Source organism: Acyrthosiphon pisum, chromosome A1 (assembly GCF_005508785.2).
Source record: "Acyrthosiphon pisum isolate AL4f chromosome A1, pea_aphid_22Mar2018_4r6ur, whole genome shotgun sequence".
Lineage (NCBI taxonomy): Eukaryota > Metazoa > Arthropoda > Insecta > Hemiptera > Aphididae > Acyrthosiphon > Acyrthosiphon pisum.
Genome location: NC_042494.1, coordinates 74,127,773 through 74,149,931, shown reverse-complemented (window position 1 = coordinate 74,149,931; position 22,159 = coordinate 74,127,773). Strand labels below are relative to the sequence as shown.

At 30.4% G+C, this 22,159-nt stretch overlaps 1 protein-coding gene across 10 annotated transcripts in view; it reads left to right on the top strand.

Moving 5' to 3' along the window:
• LOC100169361 (leucine-rich repeat-containing protein 4B-like) overlaps positions 1–22,159 on the top strand; it is a 346,827-nt gene that overhangs the window by 261,743 nt on the left and 62,925 nt on the right. For 8 of the 10 annotated variants that reach the window (XM_029487502.1, XM_029487500.1, XM_029487497.1 and 5 more), the window contains one exon: positions 5,634–5,705. The gene's annotated coding sequence lies outside the window, so the exon portion shown is untranslated. The remainder of the gene's footprint in view (positions 1–5,633; positions 5,706–22,159) is intronic. The other 2 variants (XM_029487504.1, XM_029487501.1) reach the window with 1 other exon arrangement.

Sequence of the window (22,159 nt, the reverse complement as noted above, 5' to 3'; positions counted from 1 at the left end):
AACCTAAAACACAGTCAAAGACAAGTCATGTTTGTATTAACAATAAACGTGTTTTCTTGTAGGTACTTACATATTAGATGGCTGTATAAAAAAAAACCGCATAAACATAATGAAAAAACCATTTTCTATGTTTTCCGAATTCATAACGTAAATATTTATTACAATATTTTCAATGATAAACGTACCATTCCTACGTATCATTCCATTTCTATAATAGTATAATAATATATTTTGTGCTATCTTTATTTTAAATTGTTTATAGGTAGCAATTTCGTAAGGAAATTTATTATTTTATACAATCCACGCTTTTAAAATATCCGTTCAAAAATTAAAATATGTAGTTATAATTTGTTATTAACTGATGTCAAATAAATTCGGTTAAAATGTAATTATTATTAATAGATCTATTTTTTAAATTTGAAATATTTAAAAGTACCCATATAGGAAATTGAAGGTGTGATACAAAACAGATTGCCAACCTTTTTATTTTTATTTTTACATATTTAGGAGGCGTGTATGTAAATTGGCAAAGTTTAACCCTTTAAACGCCAGTATTCAACGCCCCTTGATAATGTATTACCTTTTTTTTTTTATAATTTTTTTTAAATGACAATAATTAATAATTATGATGCCCATAATATAACAGTGCTTGCTGAGAGTGTGCACAATTATTTATCTTTAATTAGCGTTTTAAATATTTTTCTGCTAGGGTTGCTCAGGGTTAAAAATTACAATTTTGTACGGTTGTATATTCATGTTAATGATAGGCTTCTCGTGTACATTAAATATTCATTAATTCAATATTACAAAATACAAAACGAAAATCGTTTTTCAATTTACAAACTATAACTCAGCATAGTGAGATTATAATAAATCCTAATGGTTGATTATGCACGAGGCACGCTAATAGAAACATTATAAACACACTATTAATATTGGAAATGTAACTAATTTAGTTAAGGTTTTAAAAGCGTTGAACAATGCAAATATATTAATAAAAATGAAATATGTTTTTACATATCCCTTGGCCGTAATTTATGATAGTTACACCATATTTTGGTTTTAAATAGGAGCTAATATTTTTTAATTCTCTAAAATAGAAAAAAAAAATGTTAAATAATATGCGTTCATATTTTAATCTCTGGAATAAATTACTCTTAGTTTATTAAATTATAATAAATTGTTTAAAGTTTAAGCTGTAGGAGTAATGAGGTTAAAATAATCTTAAAGTAGATATGAAATTTACTACACTCCTCCACATCTCTCGATGCATTTACATTATACTATAATTTAACATAATAAATAACTTTTAAACCGTTAGTTTGAATTTGGATAAATGTATATTTACCGTAGAAAACAAAAAATTCTGATAATTTAAAAATGAAATAATTTTTTTCCCTAATAATACTGATATCTGATAATTATAATTTAACCGAAAAGTGAATACAATCTTTGCGATAATAAAAGTAGAATATTAGTCGGTTAGTAAGTTTCAAAACATACAAATCGTCTTCTCAATGCTTGTAACGATACAGTGCTGATTATAATTTTAAACATAATATGTTATATGTTATATTATAATACATATTGCTTATAATATACCATAACGCATTCGTGTAGAACGAACTATGTTGAACAAGAATTTATTTGGTTACTACATTGAAATTAATAATGTTAAAAATCTCAAAGCTCACAAAAAGAGTCTTTTTTTATGTATGGCACTGTAACCACAACATTTCCGGAACATGAAATAATGTTGCGAACATACATCGGGTGTATATATAAATGTTTAAGAAATATAAAAGTGTATTATTATATTGTCAGCATGGAAGAAGTTTTGAAGTCACTGTTTTTCTAGGTTTCTTCCATAGTTATATTAAAGACATTTAACACATAGACCGAATACATGCTACAAGTTTGGATTTCTTTTTGTTTCCAGTTGATATCCAGAGTTAAATGCACAGACACACATATACATATTATGTACCTATATATAAAGTTTCGGATAAGCATGAAATCCTTACTGCGGTGCGGTTTTTTTTCAAAGTGGAGCATAGACTCACTGCTCAATGACTTGCGTATAGATTTGTTTTGATTAGCGCACCAAACAACAACTGTACATAATAATTTCAAAAATTGCACGCGACTACGATTCATAACAGTCATAGTTATCATACACTCACGATCCCGTTGATGGACGTTTCCGAATTCCATAATATTTTCTTACGTCCGGGTAAAGAGTTTTTAATTCAAACGGCATAGATAAATCATACACATACCTATATTTAAAAAATCTAATAGATAAACAGATAAAATAGGCAAAATATAATGAAAGACATTTTTTTAAGCATTTTAATTCTTTACAATGCGATAATAATTGATTATTTATATTAATACTTTATCCACGCCGATTCAAAAAACACTCCTCATTGTTCTTCACAATAAATACTGATTAAAATATATACAATATAATATATGATTTACTGAACTATAGGTGTTCGTTTATGTAAACAATTCTAATTTCGTTAAAACGTACCGCTTAAAATATGGACGGATGCATTTATCTGTTAATTAACGCGAACCTTCTTATTCGATAAAATGAACACGAATTAATATTGTTTTTATATAAGCAGAAGTTTGTGTTAAGTTTAAATCCATCTTTGACTTGACACTTGTACGAAATGCGCAATTAAAACGATTGATCGTCGTCGCCCTTGTGCCAGCTACGTATATATTAATATAAATAATATATAATAATATGAACATAATACAGATATACTAGCGAGTTAGGCACGTATACCTGCAGACTACCGTATTGTTTGGTCTAAACTTAATTTACTGCATTGTCGTTAACTAAGTTTGAACTTGTGTATTATCTAGTATTTGTATAGCAGTGAAATTTAGGTACCTACTATATGTTCTAAATAACTAAAAATCATTTCCATCGGAGATTCGTTAATTATTTGGTTGATCACCCGCTCACGTCACCCTATATTGACCGTTTTTATTAAAAACACTCATCATTTCAAAAATAATTAACGTTTTTCAAAGTTCACAATATTCGATAACAATAGAAAATTCTCGGAAAAAATATTCTGCTCGGAATATAAAGTAAAAAATGTATATTTGGATCTGTGTCTTATACATTAAAAAAATGATCAGATATTTTTATTATAATCAAATTAATTTATAAATAGGCACCAAGTAGAATGTAATTATTATATTATTAGACGATTTAATAAAACAGTATTGTAGTTAAAGAAAAAAAAATTAAAAAAACAACTATACCAATACCTATATATTTTTAACGTATCTAAATACACTGCTTAGAAAATACGAATTATTTTTATAGATAATTATGATATTATAATTATTTGTAATAAGAAAAATAATTAGTTATGATAAACCTATATTGTATTTGCTATGTTTAGCCCCCCCTCCCTATTGAAATACACGCTGGTTTTGCCCACTGTCTGGGCGGTGTACATAATGTTGTAAAATAAGTCTTATCTAATAACGTCCGTTTTATGTTTTGTTATGGATTTTTTCCGTCTGGAAAACTCATAGAGATGTATAAAACATTATTATTATATATATAATATAAGTATGTGTGTGTGAGTATCCGAATATGTTTGTCTTTATTTTCTTGTACGATAACATCTGAAAAACAATGTTTGTTCAACCTCCGCATTCACGAACTATTATATCCGATATTTATTGTGTTTGCGTGTATGGTACACCGGACTGAACATTTACATTGTACATAAAATAATTTAATTTGGTTAGGGGAAGTATCACTTTATAGATGCTAGATATTAATTATTATTTTAGATGTACACTTACTAGAAATTCATAGAGTTCTTGTGAAAATAAAGTTTTTCCAATTAAAAAAAAAAAAAAAAACATTTAGTCTGTGCATAAAGTATATTATGGTTTCACATAAAATATGTTCAGTTGAAATTGTATTTTTATAGCTTCGCAGTGGTTATACCTTTATCTTAAAATAAAAGTTATTTAAACGATACTTAAAGGTTACTGCGCTTTTAACATGGTTGAAAAGTAATTTTCTCTTTTAACACTTTTCTTTATTAGGTATTTAAAAAAATATTCAAGGCAAAGCTCCTCGGATAATTGAACCCGGTGCCGTTGTAAAAGAGTAGAGAGGTTCAACAACGGATAGTTTTAAAAAATTTTCTTTTTTTGTAGAAACTGCGCACATTTGAAAGTTCACTGGTAAAACATTTTTCTACACTTATATACCAAAAGGTATATACATAACAACGCATTTTCTGATCAACCTAAGCTTCTCAAACTTCAGTTCTAAGGAGAAAAAAAAATATTAGCACCGGCTCTTTTTGTACCTATACATAATATTATTGTAGGTAGCCTTTAAAATGTGAAAATGGCACGAACGCTGAAATTACGGGCGTTATTAAAATTAAATTTACATAAGATGATTTCTTAAGTGATTATGCGTTATGTATTAATAAATATATTATGAATTGTTCAAATGGAAACGTTGTAATAATAATAAGATAATATTATTATGTACTATACGCACAAACTTTTATAATCGTTATTATTCAATCCCGAAGCCTTTAAACATGAATTATTATTATTATTATTGTACTAATTAAGCGACAATGACGATCGGCCATCGTGTGGCTCATGGTAATAGGTACGTTTTCGGGCGCATGCGCGTGAACGTACAAGTGCTTTCGCGGTTTTCATCATGCAGATATTCCGCTATAATATTTTACATTATGGCACACACTTCAGTTTATCGCATACATAGTTGTTCATAACGTTATTAGTTATTGCTTACTTATCATTAATACGTTTTGAAATTTCACCACCGATGTTTTCGCGGGTTTAATGGACCGCCTGTGCTGCAACGTGAGTTCCTATACACGATTATTATACTTAATCCGACGGCCGTTTAAACACGCGTTTCAGATGCACCGTTATGACTTTATGAGTGTGCATATCTGTAGTGTAGTAATATCTTTATTATTATTTTACCTCGTGAAGTTATATTTTACGGCCAGTCGGCCACGAACCGTATAACAGCGCTACAGTGTAATGATAATAATATTATAATGTCGGCAAGCCCCGGGGGTCTGTTTCAGAAAGAAGAATATACTTTTACAGTTTTACCCAGCCCCAAAAGTTTGGTTAACACACAATACCGCCGCAGTGTATATACGAGTTGCCCGCCCGTCAGCCAATATAACCGTGCTGTAAAGACGTCCTAACCTTCAGAGCTTACGGACTTAGGTTTTATCTTCTTTCGACGTCCGACCGCGAATTCCACCGGACCGTTTGTCATACGACGGACCGGCCTCGAAAATCCTGCACCCCGTCGAGTCTATAGCAGTGGCTGACGTCGTCTGTAGAATTTCTTGCACGCATTAGCTTTCTCTCACACCATTCGATCGTTGACGTAGCTAACTCACCCAGTGCTTAAGACTTTTGACGCGCATTCCTTCCATGACACAACCACCATAAATCTATTTCGAGTGTACTTATCCGTATAGTTTGCTACGCAAATATTCCAAATGCCGTTTTCCGGGTGGAATATAATAATATAATATAATATCCATTTAACAGTGTTTTTTTTATGTTTGTTTCAGATAGACGGCGTCAGCGTATATTATATTCCGAAAGAGTAATGTCCAATACGTTTTTGGATAACGTCGATTGAGGTAAGCGAATTTTGTTATATGAAAAAATACCTCATTCAATTGTTTTATTACACATTATAGTATATTATGATATTGTAATAAAATATGAGACTTCTTGCACGTGTTTGGGTCACCAGATTCTGCGTATAGTTTTATTTGACGTACAACAAGGCTTGCCAATCTATAGCTGGAGCCCTAAGACTCAGAATTTTTTTTGTACAATGTAGTATAATATTTTATTCAATCAAAACTATTATATAGATAAATAGATAGAAAATTCATAGAATATCGAATAGTTTCAGGTCAGAAGAATAAATAAAAAAGTGATTGGTGTAAGAATTGGCTTAAATTTATTAAAATATTATATGTATATTTTAACGTCGAAGATATTTATTTTACGGTAAAAAAAGCTTTCCCACGCAAAAACCTTACTAAACAGTAATACGTCAGAAACACAAAAAAAAAAAAACAGAATGTAATTGTATGAAGTCGCACAACAAATAATTATATACAAATTATGTAATATAATTATGTATAATATGTTGATTATAATTTATGTTAGTACAACCATTAACCATATCAATACTTGAGAGCTATAATATGACGTATAAATATGTTAATTTGTGTAATATATGTAACTTGTGTAGGTGATCTGAAGATTTGCTTCTCATAAAATCGGTGTCGTCACACGTGGTTATGAATTAATAAAAACTGTAAACAAATAGGTATAATATAAAAAACAAACAAAAACATCAGACCATTTGTAGAAATTAAATGAGTTATGTTTATCGCGGACACTGAGTAAATAATCATATTGAATAGAAACATGATAAATACCAGCCAAGGTACTGTATAGTCAAATGAAAAATGCACAATTTGTTATCCGACAATAATATAAACAAGTGTGTGTGTGTGTCATCCTAAGACATCGTACGGGTGCGACATCACATGTCACTCACTCGTGGTGTTGTTTTAACGGTACGGTAGAGGGCACAAAAACGACGAGAGAGAATAAATAATTATAATCATAATAATAATAACAACTACAACGATATAATGTCCTCTGACTGCCCACGATACTCTATAACGGATATACACGGACCATGGTGAGAACGGAGATGAGCATGTGTATACTGTCTTTGAGCAGGTTGATGTTTCTTTTCGTCCATCAGCAGCCGATGACTACAGTTAAACGCGATCTCCAAGTGGCTCACAGAGGTATTTCGACAGCACATACAGTTTAAAAAAAGTTACGTCTCCCCCCCCCCCTTTCCCCTTTTCATCTGCTTTTTGACTTTTGTTCGTCACAAATACGATTCTATTAGTCGATCTCTATCTGCAGCATATCGCCGCCGGCGTTAATAACAACCAGGCGTAGTGTAAATAATGTAAAACGACCTCTATCCAATATGGCGTCGACGCAACTTCGCGACCAGTATCTCATGATGGTAGTCACTATATAATATAACTGAAGCACAAGCATTGCAGTATAATATTTATTTTTTTAAAAACGACTGTCAACCGAACGGGGCTAACGTCATATTGCTACAACCATTATATCATATTCAGAGGACCACGTGATTTATATAAATACGAATTTAGAGGTGTGTATGTGGGGAGGGGGGGGGGGGGTACAACCCAGTGGGGTATGACGGCAATACAATCTCACATTTGTGTCTCTCGTAAGGGTGGCAGCGGTGTTATCACTTTTGAACTAGAAACGGCAGCGACGACGACTACGACGACGACTACAACGACTACGACGACGACTACAACGACCGATAACCAGCTTCCGGTCTAGTGTCCACGGGGGTACAAAATGAAACGGAAAACGTCGGCCGGCATCCAGCGGGGGTGTAGTGGAAGTGAGGTTGTAGAAGTTTAGGTGGGGTGGGGGCTTGGTGTAAGGGGTGACACGTTATTTATTGGACGCATAAATTATACCCGCGAGCCTCGGGTCAGGTGCGTAGGTTGGACGTGCACTACATCACGCGTTAAACGGGTGCAGTGTGCTATGGCTGAGGCAAGGACGGTCCAAAAACCGTAAAATAATAATAATAATAATAATAATAATATCGTATTATTGTATTACGTAGCCGGCGGCGGTGACGTAACTATGCCACTGCTCCTCTGCCGCCACCGGTATATAGTATTATCTGATGCTGCTTCTGCGGTGTTATTATATTTTTAAAATTTTTGTTGGGATTTTTTTTTCCATTCATCTTGTTGCGATACTTGCAATAGGAATAGTAGTTACGTTTCTACGTTCGACTTATTATGTTAGAATACGATATTATATTAAGGATTCCGCTTTTTCGTTCCGTTCACCCTGCACCACTACAACTACTGCCCCGGGTAATACTCATTCGATAATAATTATTTTAGAAGTATAAGTTCTACCAAGCTTGTCGATATATTGTTCAAAATAAAAATAACATTCTCCTATGTTACACATACACACACACACTCACACTTACTCACTCGCGAAACACTAGTTTGGTAGTGCGTGTTAAAATGTATTTCTATGACTCATAACGACGGACATTTACCGCCCCAAACTGCAAATCGTAAAATAATTTTTACTTCTATTTATATATTTTTTTATAATCAGCATTTTATTGCTCGGTTTATATTTTGATTTACGTTTTTGGCGTGACAGAGGTGAAAACCTAACCTACCCTCACTATTATTTAAATTAATAACCTATAGCTGGTTTCGTTAAACTTCCTCATTTTATAAATCATAATATACATTTTACTTCTGTTTTTAAACCTAGATTTTTTTATCAACACTATACTAATGGACACTTTTTCAAACTGTTTATATAGTCACAAATGTTCGAATAAAATACGTAAATCATTAATGCTGTTAGACAAAAGTTTTCGCAAAGAATCCACTGAGCATGTAACTAGACTTTAAGAGGTCACGGACGAAAACTATACCCGATACCTTTAGAAAAATAGTTCACAACTGGTACTGGGACTGGCCGTTCATTGCCTTACAAAATTAAACGAAATATCTTAAATAAAAGTATTGGGTGCAGACGAATTATTTTAAGTATTAATAACTGAATAACTGCGAACCTATCTGGTTGCATTGAAATTACCGTTGAAAACTTTAATATATTATTTGATGATGAAATTTAATTTTTTCATTAATTTACATTATATGGAGAGTCATCCACTAAGCATGATCTCCTTTTTTCTCCTTTAATTTGAATTTATTTTATTAGCATGGTACTTTTAAGTAGATATACTTAAATATTGTATTATAAGGTACCCTTCGATTTCTATAATATAATTCAGGAAGTTTCCCATGACGATACAAACATCTTTTTGAAATAAGAATCATCTTTTTGTCTGTGAATTGTCAACTAGATAACTTTTATGAACATTCTGAAATACCTTAAATAGAAATTCAAACTAGTAGTTTTTTAGTCATTTAACTTTGTGTACAATTTATAATATGTCCATAATGATGGGTATGGAAGATTGGGACTATGGTAATTTGAAAACTTTAGTTATTAATATTATCCATAAACTTTTTATATTTAGTAAAAATTGTCTGAATATAGGAAATACTAGACCCAATATTATATATTTTATTATTTAACATTTTTATAAAACAAATCGTAAAGACTAGTGTACACTTTTTAATAATTCAGAAATAATAATTGCTCATTTGAATTTGATTTAGACAATTACATCATAATCACTTTGAAAATATTATCTGAAAACGTTATCAATTTACAGTAAAAAAGGTTGGTTTTCATTTAAAAAAAAAAGAAGTTTGTACTACCACATGACCCTCCTTTAATATTATAAATATATAAGTATTTGAAAATAATATTATAGTCCTTAAGAATACACAGAAAATTTCAAAATTAGAATTTGAATACATTATTTAGTAACGTACGACTGAACGCTAATAATCGTCGAAGCCGTTCATATACGAATACAATTTATATAAAACAATCACATAACATAACTTTGTTTCTAAAATTGGGTAATAGAAATAATTTTTGGCATTTGATATCGATCCGATTGAAAATGTTTTTTCATAAGTAATAATACTTTAACAGTTTTGAAATTCTGTTATACGATGGGTAAGAAGTATCTTTTATTTTTGATAAAATTCTCGGACATTATTTTTACGTAAAATCATAACGTTTACGAGAAAAACCATTTGTGTCATAAATATCTTAAAGAGTAATGAACATAAGGAAAATGCATCAAGAGAGAAAATTGTTTTCGTTTCCCTTAAGGAAATGAAATGAAATAAATTATGGTAGAATTTTACGAGCAATTCGTGTATATTACATTTTGGGTGCGAAATACTTTTATGTGCCGAGTTATATAATAACCGTCCCAATTGAAGCTGGTATTACAACCAGAAGGTGGGTAGGTGGGACGATAGTGTGATAAAATCCTCGTTTTAATTTTGAAGAATATTTGCGTAAACTTGGTCGTTATGTTTATAATATTATATATTTATATATGTATATACATTTTGAATTGTAAATTTCAGTAATATTATTAAGTTTCGAGGGAACGCATTAAAAGCGTTTGTTAAACAAGAGCGACTCGACTGTACGCTATATCGTAAAAGAATATCACATATTATTGTTGTGATGATCAAATTCACCGAGAATGTTTTTGGTAATGGTGTTCAGCGAATCGAGAACCACAGCGAAAAAGACATTTATATATTATATTTTAAATAATATGTATACTTAAACACACATAATATTATATTATATGCGCATAACTTGGAAAAAAAGACAATAACACGTTTAAAACTCAACGAGATTTGACAATAATGTATGCATTGAGGATTTTTATTCGATAAAAAAGTCAAAATATGTTAAAAATAAATAGGTATATATTTACTAAAAAAATTATTATTTAACATTAATTTCTAGTATAAAAAAAAGAAAAATGTACTGATGAAAAGTATGAACAAAAGAACGTGAATCCAATAACTAGTCTACACCACCGTATAACCGAAATCAAAAGCAATTATCTAGGTATCTTAGCTTATAGGCGTATGGGCTTCAATATTATATTAAGATTTACGATTATTGAACATAATTACTACAAAATGATTTTTAATGTCAATATAATATATGCCTGTAAATCAGTGATATAATATAATAAAAAAATACCTTGTAAGTAGTCACGTTGTTTGTTGGGAAAATATACAGCAATATTGTGTTTACCTATTCAAAAGTATGTAAAAAAAAATATATAAATATTAATTTTATTCTGGATGTGATAATATTATAAGTGGTATTTTTTTTTTAATCAGAATTAATAAATCTGCGTTAAATACAATTATGTATAAACGTATTAAAAATTCAGCACTCTAAATTAATACAATATTGCTGTGGGTTGCAGTGCACCTGGTGATGATATCATTATAATAATATAATATCCACCTATTACATTGCCTATATAGTGCATAGAGAACGTTTTTATACAAATTCATTCACAATTTTCAGGATTGACGACTAATGGCTCGTCACACCGCTTGCTTTACACGCTTAAAATTAATAGGAATTATTTTTGATTGTTAAGGTGTCTTAAACGGAAAAAAATACGATTAAAACTTAAATAGCAACCTCATATCTTAGATGCAACGAGAATATCATTACATTGAAATCATTGAAACGGTAAACGTATAAATCATTACGAGGACGGTAAGTCGAATGTTTACACTGGCTTCGAAACGGTTTTACTATTTTAGCTAATCTAATTTCAATTGAGTTAACGATTTTCCATTGTTTTTTATTAGTTCAGGTCTCGTTGTGCATACCTATGTGTATATTATACTATATTATCATTATATCATCAGTTTTCCTCCCCACACGCGTTATTTTTTTTCTTTGTCTGTAATAGGTACTTTCAATATTTTTTTTTTTTCTGGAATACTGCAACATTAGTTTTATATTTTAGTATACTATAATAAATTACTAGATTTATGACATTTTATTTACAGTGTACACACTGTATTATACACTTAAAAGTCAAAATAACGTTTTATCAAAATTTCGTTTTAAGATTGTTATTAAAAATGTATACGAATGCACATTTAAATTTCAAGCACAATTATTTTTTTCCGAGAAACATTATTTGTTGTTTTTTAAGTCATAAAATATAACCAAATAGCCTCATGAACAATAACTTCCTCTATTAACATCGCAGCTGACTTTCTTATTTCAATACCATACCATTAGTTCTTTTGTAGTTATTTATTTATTTGCTTATTTTCTGTTTCGTTTAATTTTTTTTTTTTTTTTGTAGTGACGCTACAATATTATAATAATAATTGAGTGAAATCATTTTAAAATAAAAGGAAAAATTATGATCATATTTTGATTAGTTGACTAGACGTAATTTTATTTTATTATTTTGTTTGATACGCACTTGTTTTTTTTTTTTTCAAACATTTTATTAAATTACTAAATTCATTTAAGATAAATGTATTATTTATCATCATTTTAAATCTACTTCTAAAGCTGTATTCGAATTAAAAAAATCATAAACAAACAATTTTTTCACAACATAAAAACAAATAATTGTGTATACAATATTCTATAATATTATATTATATAGGTATAGATATAAACAAAATAAAAACTTAAGCTTAAAATATTAATCAAATTGTATACACTTGGACAATGAGACAGTATAATGAAATAGTTTATATTTTTAATAATAATACAGTAGTTAACATAAATTATTAGTTATTACTTATTAGTTTTGATTTTTAATTGTATGCAAGTCATTAATATGTCTTTTTCAAAAGAATATCACTATATATATATATTTTTTTTAAATTGAACTTAAGCCTGGGAATTATGGCCATTAGCTGTTTTTTGTTGTTTTTGATGTGAGGGTGGGGCGGTTGGAACGGTTGGTTGAAACACGTTTTTTTGGATTTTGGCAGAAATTCTTATTGGACAATGGGCACCCGTAGGTTTCTGTCATGCCCGGGTGGGGGATGGCGTCATACCTCTCCGGACACCGTGGCCGAGATCAAACCGGCGTCGAAGCGCGTCGCAACCGACAACTTAGTGCACTCGGCCACTCTATCCCCCCTATCACTGTATTATAAAATACCTATCTACTATAATACTTATCTTTTTCCCAAGATACTTGACGGTTATATGGAATTTCAACTTAAATAACAATTAAAATCACAATCCATTAAAAAATATATTTAATTACAAAATGTTTTTGCTTAATTTTGTCGCTTTTGTTTAATGAAAACAGTATTATTTTATACGTGTGTCTATAATACCTACATGCCACATACTGAAGGTACACAATATACATGGATTAAAAACTGAAAATATTATACTAATGATATTTTCGAAACTCTGAACACGTACTCGTGGCTTAAATTTAATTTCCTGTTGCTAAACATCTTAAAGTAGTCTTTATCATTGTACCGCGAGTCGAAACAGATTTTCGGATAGTCACGTACAGTTTTTTCTATTGACGTTAAAAATGATTGTAAATAGTGATTATTGGTACCTACATATAGGAAGAATTTGTCTAAACAATGTAAATGTCGTTACTTATTTTACTAAATTCTATCAAAATAAAATATATAATATTGTCAATCAGTATTTCAGTACACCTGCTAAACAACATTCATGGATAATAATGTCCATCATATCACAGAGTGTTAATACTATCACAATTACTTTTAATCAACAATAATATTAAAATATAATAATAAAAAAAAGACATAGCTGCTAAATGCAATTAATACAGTACGTCTATTTCCTCGCGAAAACAACGACCTACTTAGCTCCAATACAACCGAAAATAGTGTCCTCTTCTGGAATTGCATGTCATTATATAATAAGTAATGGATTTTTTTTTTTTTTTTTTACTTGTTTGTAATATTTTAATTTTGCATTCCTTCTTTGGCAATTATTATTGATATAATATTAGAATTGTTTAATTGGATTTAAATTACAATATTGAGGCTTTCGAAACAAGGTATTTAGGAATACCAGTTTATGCCGAAGAGACATATTATATTATTAAATATGTTTCATAATGAAATGAATCAGGTACATTTATAACGTAAACAAATATTTCAAAGTAAATCAGAAAAAAGTTACAATCGATCATTTTAAAACCTCTCAATATTTAATTCCTTTAAGCTCCCCACAATATGTTAAAATAGTATGCTGACTTATATTTTACCTATACCTACCTCTCTTATCAATTACTTTTACCATATTCTAAAAAAAAATGTAGGAAGATATATAACAAAAAAATTTAAAAGCCAATGTGTCAATGTCATATACAAAAGTGTAGTACGCTTGTCAACTTCAAAACGAAAAATAAAAATATTCAGACTATTGGAAACTGTATAATAAATACCTATGATTACGATCGATAAACCAAATATACGACGTGTCAGTAGTGATTATTTATTACGTCATTTATATTAAAATATTTAATAAGCAGTACTCCTCCCCAACATCATGCAAACTTACCACGATTAACACTTCGGAATACATCACACCAATAAAGTTTGTTGTATACATTTGGAACAGCCATGCGTGTAGTCGATAATATAATATTGTAGACGGAAAAAAATATAAAACGTTTGTCTCAATAATCTCTGGTGGAATATGATGCCAGAAAATGTTCCTCATGACGTTCCCGACGTCCAAAACCAGGGATGAATTTTTTTTTACTACCAACGTCTATTTTTAACATCGTGAACACCGTTCATTCGTTACCCTAGGGCGGCAGTCGTGTAACTTAATACTATTTTCATAACGCCTGGAAAATATTATATATATATTGCACAACGTTGTTCAGTTATTGCTAACTGGATTTACGCGGTAAATCGAGGCACATCAACAATTGCCCAGGAGTAGTTTCTGCAGTGGGTTTTGGGAAAAAAAAATTGATCATAATTTATCACTATGGCCTCGGATTTTGGGATAACTCGATTACATAATATCACAGTATAATATTAATGTATATATTATATGGAGAGATAGAGGAGATGGACAATGAGAGAGAGAGATAGAGAGGGCGTTTCCGGTCCTCCGGTACCATGTTTTTTTTTTTTTTTAATGTAATAATAGTCTTCTGCTGTAGCCGTCACTCGTGGACATTGGATTCCGTCCGTATGGTATTGTGTTCTCGTTTGAAAAGGGTTGCGATCGAACGGCGGTGATGGTGGCGGTAAGTTCCTAGCACACGGTGTTACCTCCCCTATATGCACCACACCGTTTCTCGGGGTGAAAAAGGGAAGAAAAACGGATCGACCCGTCATTCCGGTGGTGCAAAAGTGTATAAAAATAAAAACGCTTAAATTGTGCCGATTGCATGCCTCCCGCTCTCGCTGCTGGTGATACTTACCCGCGATATAAGTTATCGACTTTTAAACGTTCGACGAATGGCCACCAATCTGTTGACGTTTCGTGGTCTTATAAGTATCGAAGATTTGAAAGCATTGTTCATGTGGTCATTAAGACGACGCATTTAGTAATTAGTTGTACAATATTGTATAATATTTAAATAATATTGTTAGCGTAATAAATTAATATTATTATAATAGGTAGGTATATTTTTCTATTTCTACCTAAAATCTACAGTTGAAACATTTTAATTTAATCGTGTTAATTCGATACAGATATATTACACCTGCCGTATTTATTTCCTCAGCCAAAATTATAGACAGCGAAGTTAAAATTGAAAAGTACATTTTAATTTTATATGTATATAAATAAAAATAATATTCATTCAATGTTTACTTTAGTTTTAATATAAATTATATACATTTTAATATTCAGCTTCAGAACATGGGATTAATAATATAACAAAAAAAAAAAAAAAAATAGTATACAATTTCAAATGCCATAATAGTATTATTTTTCATTTATAAAAATTGGTAGAAATCGATGATGAAATGCTGTTTAATTGAATTGAACGTTTTTTATTTTTACTTTGTCAATATTAAAACAATCTTATGCAATATAAAATATTCTATAAAAAATATTGTAAATGTGTTACGTCCTACGTCCATTTTTTTTTTTTTTAATTTTCATTAAAATATCGTAAAATATATTTTTTAATATAACAAATGAGATTTCAACTGAATAATTTTTTTTATAAGTTATCTATATTAAAATATAAATAAGATTTTTCGAGATATATACATTTTGTCCCGTCAAATCTTAATGTTGTGCTTATAATTTTTATAATTTAATTACCTGTATTATATTTACTTAAAGTTTTAAACAATATATATATGTATAACGAACGAAATCATTATAAACTGGAACGAAATGTTAATTAGTTATAACTTATAAATGTCTTAAGTTTATGTTAGCGGAGTAGACCAGAGTGAACCGGAGTGAACCATTATTTTGAATTACTCCAGTTTGATCAATAAACTTATCAATTGTTAACAACTCATATGAAATTCGATATTATGAATACAAATCTATAGAATAAAAAAAGTAAAATGTAAAACTTAAAACAATTATAACGATTAAAAGCTGTAAAAATTATTTCTGAAAATATTCATAATATTTGAGATGATGAGTGTTTATACTATTAAAAAATCACTTAGCATAGCGTGTAGTGTGTACTACATTTTTTTGACAGCACAAGAAATAAGGTACTCAGCCAAATAAATGAAATAAGATTACGATGAGATAAAAATGGATCAATATTAAAGAAAACATTTAAAGAACTCGAGGTAGGTGTATAGAATAAAAAACCACGGACGTTCAGTTGCTAAATATACGTATTGATATAATTTTTTGTCACGCAACAATAGTGACCAAAATAAATTGAATTAAGCAACAACAGTACGACAAAAAATAAATAAATAAAAAGAATAAATGAGAAATGTGAGTGATTTCAATTATTTAAAATTTCACATCAGTTAGGATATAAATGAAATGATAGAAAAGTGAACAATGAGAAATTGTTTTTAAGAATGCAACAAAAGAACTAGATGAAAGTACAAGGCTAAGAATAACAATTATGAAAAAGAACATTAATATCAACAAGAAAATTGATTGATGAATATTATCTTATTATTAATACATATATTCAGTGAACGTATAATTATTTTTAACTCATCATTTTTTTACCAAACGTCGCTTACATTATTTATAATATTGTTAACTATAAAGTTAATATCATACGATTGGTTATATTATAACGAGCTAGAAAGTTCCCAACATTTTCAAATTGCTATCAATAAAATAAGGATAAGATGAGCTTAAATATAAAACTATTAAAACAAACTTAATTTATAAGGATTACTGTTAGGGTAATTGGATTTACTCCAAAGCTAGGTAACATTTCAGTTAACTTAATGATGTTCTTTTGATTCCTTGTGTATTCTAAAAATAATTCAAGTGGAAAAAATAATATTTCTGTTGTTTAAGTTTACTTGTTAGTTACATGCTTTATCTTTATTATCTATTTTATCATAAGTTTCTTAATTTTTATAACCCATTTTTTTATTTATTTATTTTTTTTTTTTTGTATGATTATGTTGATAATAATAATTATTATAAATATTGGTAGTATTTAATGGTTAGTTATTTACTATTTCATTCCAAATTTTTATCCAATAAGAACACGTTTTAGTTTTAATGACTTCGTGTAAAATTGTATGTATGTTGATTCATTTAAACATATTGCATATCTTATAAATGATTAATGTTTTATTAATTATAATATGATATGTTCAAAAAATAAAATATTTTACTCAAAATGTAAGAATATGTGAATTGGGATAAAATATGAAATTATTTTATCTAAATATTAACCTTTTTAAGTAAATTTACTATCTACTGATTGGAGGAAATATTAGTAGTAGTAGCCATACACTAAATTAAAACACCTATGGGTATAATTAAATAATTATGAAGAACTTGGAATAAATTAAAAACCAATATAGATGTGATATATTTGCGAAACCATTTGCTAGTAACAATAAGTAGGCAAACTATACCACGTTTATTTACAATTTTTTTTTTAGTAAATGACGTATACAAGTATACTTATTATAATTACATTGATTGCAATTCCGAATCGGTTAATTTACTGATTATTCAATACCTAGGTATCAGTGGACCTATCATGGTGTATTGATTATTTCGTTCACTTAAAGAAGGTTTTCTTTATTCGAACAGTCTTCTTTAGGGTTCCGTACGGTAAAACGGGACCCTATTACTAAGGTTCCGCTGTCCGTCTGTCACCAGGCTGTATCTCAAATTTTCACAGATTATGTTTTCTGTTGCCGCTATAATAACAAATACTAAAAATCCTAGAATATATGATATAAGCAGTGTTGCCAACTTGTTTATAGCTGATGATGGTACGGAACCCTTCGTGCGTGAGTCCGACTCGCACTTGGCCGGTTTTTTTTATACATAACTAAAGTTTTTATTTTTGATATTAATTTTTACAAGTAACATAATTTGTTGTTCGATTACGATGACTATCAATACCTACCCATATCATTCAACGAGTAAATTTAAAATGGCACGCATACAGATATTACAATATTATGCATGCATACGTAAACGCAAATCATCAACGAAATTAAATAATATCGTATCGTTTCGATATACCGAACGAGATATGTAAATAATATTTAAAATTCATACCCGTGGTTTATATATTCAAAACGAACATGATATTCAGAAAGATTCGCTTTTATTGACGACTAATATTATGATTATCAATATAAGGTTTACTTTTTACGAATATTTTACGAATTATTTGAAAAACCTTCGGACAGTAATAAAAGGGTAAAGCAGTGGTATTACGGTATGTCCATCGTATGCCCCTTTTTTATACATAAAAAAAATCCCGTTATGTAGAAAAAAACAAACTCATTTTTTCATTTTACCATTTTTTATCATTCAATTTTTTTCCCGATATAATATTTGTCGTGTTGAATACCGTATATATTTTATTATTTACTCGTGGAGTATGGAAATTAAAAATAAAAGAAACAGAATCGGATAACCGTAAAATACTAAAAATACAATACGCGCGTAATGTGTCACTTTTAAATTTTTATTCCGCATATTTCAGTAGTATTGCAGTTGATATAAGTATATTGTATTAAATGTTATTAAAAAAAATTATATCGTGCGCGTGTTTCAGAGCAATATAGAATTTTCTATTTATCGTATATACTTGACAATTTCAGGAGTCTCAAGAATATTTAGCATTTTATGCTGTCGGAAAAATTTGCTCGCTTTGTATTTTATATATATATACATATAATATGTATGTATATAATATATATGTACAAATAATGTGTATACTTGGGATATCTTTTATATGAGCATTACATTCACTTATTTTTTTAAACAAGAAGTATGTATTATATTTTTTTTTTATACATTTTATAATATATATACTTCTCGTCAGATAGGTAAGTGCGGTACGCACACATTTCCCCTAGATTTCAGCGTTGAAATTTTTGCTTTTATTATTTTTTTTATTTTTTCTTCACTCAATGGATGATGGCGTAGGACAACGAGGGAACGAAGAGCGGTTGCAGTGGTTACGGCGGTCGTGAGTTCCTTTGAATAACGAGCGACGGCACTATGTGAAAATCAGGGCGAGCAAATAAAATCCGGCGGAAAAAACGAAAATAAATAAACGAAAAATCGTAAAAAAAAACCCAGAGGCGGAAAAGGGGATGGAAAAAATATAAAATAATAATAATAATTTGGAAACGTCACAGTTGAAATGGAATTCATTACGGCAACGGCAGCGTTTCAATGTGACTATACACACACACACAAATACATAATAAATATATATATATATATACACAGTGTGCGTGGACGCGGGGGCACAGACGGCACAAACCACTCGAATTCACCTAGGTACGTATTATAATATATAGAGAGTGAGATTATAGGCACACACACACACACACACACACGCACACGCAAATTCGCACACATTCTAATGATGGTGGAGACAGTGGTGGTGGTGTAGAGTGACACAGAGATAAAGAATTCGTCCGACGCCGTTTCCTAATTGGAAGCCGCTGCACCGGAACGGCGGATTCCCCGGTGAATCGGACTCATTTACTGCCGCCGCGTGCACCGACCACCGGTATTATGTAATATTACGTAGTTGATACGCGCGCGCGACTTTTGTTTGAATAACCGTTTAACTTCATCGGGTCTCATTCGATTTGCCGGCGGATCGCACGTTCGCCGCTGTATATATAATACCCGTATAATACGACCTATTTATATTATATTGTTGCTACTATTATTATTTTACCGAAATTGCGGCGGAGACGGTTTGCTAATTGCTTGTAAAATCCTACATGCACACATTATACATATTATACTATAAAGGCATGTAGGTATATTGTATAATATATTATAATAATATTACGATTATACACGGCACGTCAGCGGTATTATACAAAAATATATTACACTGTGTAAATGCTATAATTGAGAACACTCAATATCTTTACGTAGAGCCATGCAATTTCAATTCTGCTTTCTTCTTGGTTGTTATGACATAAAAATATACCTACCATATAATATATTTCATATTGACTGTAGTGAGGGTTATTTTTTTGCACTTGCCGCAATCGTCTCCGCGGTTGTGGCCGGTCCTGCCCGAACGGACGCCCCTCGACGAGTAGGTAAATTATAATAATAACGTCTACACAAGGCCATGGCGAGATCGAATTTCTCGGCGGCAGAGGACCAACAACCTCCTACCCATCAAATATCGGTCGTTGGGTAGGTGTAGATGCGGTGTGGTGGTGCTAAAACGGACAGTCGGGCTCAAAGGTCGCACGTCCACGTCCAACGGCTGAAAGGTGACGGTGCCGGTGGTGTAGGATGCATGTGGCCATCGTTGTGTATACGTGTGAGAGAGCCTTTTATATTAAAGGTGTAAGTACGACGGGACACGGAGGGCGGCGACGCGCCGGAGTGTCAAACTCGATTTTCACCCGTGAAAAGAAACCTCCCGACAGTATCCGCGCGTGTGGGTGTGTGTAGGTCTATGTGTGGGTGCAGTAAAACGTAATACGGAACAATATGATTCGAGGAAGCTTTTGAACACAAAAAAGTGAAAACCCATGGCGTACACTGCACCCAATTTATCTGTTTTTTTTTTATATATTATACTACTAGTACTTATAGTAATATATACAACATACGTTTGGGGTTACCCAACCGTATTCTAAATCGACCTTTTCCGTTTTTACGGCCTAAATTAAATATCATATATATTATATACATACCGTGCACGTGCGTATAAAACAAAATGCAAATCTTGATGCTTAGCGGTCATATACCATCCTAGCGTAATATATCCACTGCCAAATCCGCTGAATATAACAACACTACGCCGTGCGGTGGACAGAAATGGGTAGGAGTGGGTGTAGGGAGGTTTATCATAATAATTACATTTAATATGATAAATAAATAGATATAATAAATACATTTATATACTTTCCATGTTGTAAAGGGATGGAAGGGTTGAACATCTAAACCTCCCCCCACGCCCATGTGTCTACGGTCCTGACACTGCGTCTTCATTCTCCGTCGAAACAATTCAATTGAAAAATATGCAGTCTTTACGTCTTTGTAGTCAACATTTGTTCGTTTGTTTTGTGCAGTTAGCCCTTCAGAGTCAACGCTAATGGTTATATAAATTTTAAACAAGTCTGCAAGAACGTCTAGAATAACAGTTTTGAAAAAATCAAATAAATTCCTTGCTAAATTTAAACGTTTGTTTGTTAATCTTACCACAATCATAATTAAGTACTGAGAACGAATATAAAAGATGAATTTGAAATATTTTCGTTTATTGTAATTTATAAATATTATTATATTATTTATTTCCCACATTTTTTATTATTTTTTTTCATAAAACACGTTTTATTTTTTTAATTTTATAGTTTTTTAATCACGCATGCAATGAAGTTCTACAATTCTAACCTCATAAATTTGTTAACAACACCAACATGAGAAGCCAAAATATATCAAGTAGTAAATAAGTGTATAAATAACACGACATTATATGTCATGTATACGCCATGTATTATAGTAAACTATGAAAATAATTATGTGGTTTTCCACAGTATAATATTTATGTTTTTTTTTTTTTTTAATATTGATTATTTGAGTGTGGTTTTACAATTTAAATAGGATGATAAAAAACACATGCTTAATTCTGTATACCAGTGTTTCTCAACCTTTTTACTGTGGCGACCCTCTTTTTGAATTTCACTTTTTAGCGAACCCCCTACATATTTTTTTTTTAAATTCTCGCATATAATATAGATTATTATTAATAATCAATACTAAAATTACTATAATACACAACATAAAACGTATACCAAATATTTACAAATAATAAGTTGGTGACCTCCAAGGGGGTTGTGACCCTCAGGTTGAGAAACCCTGC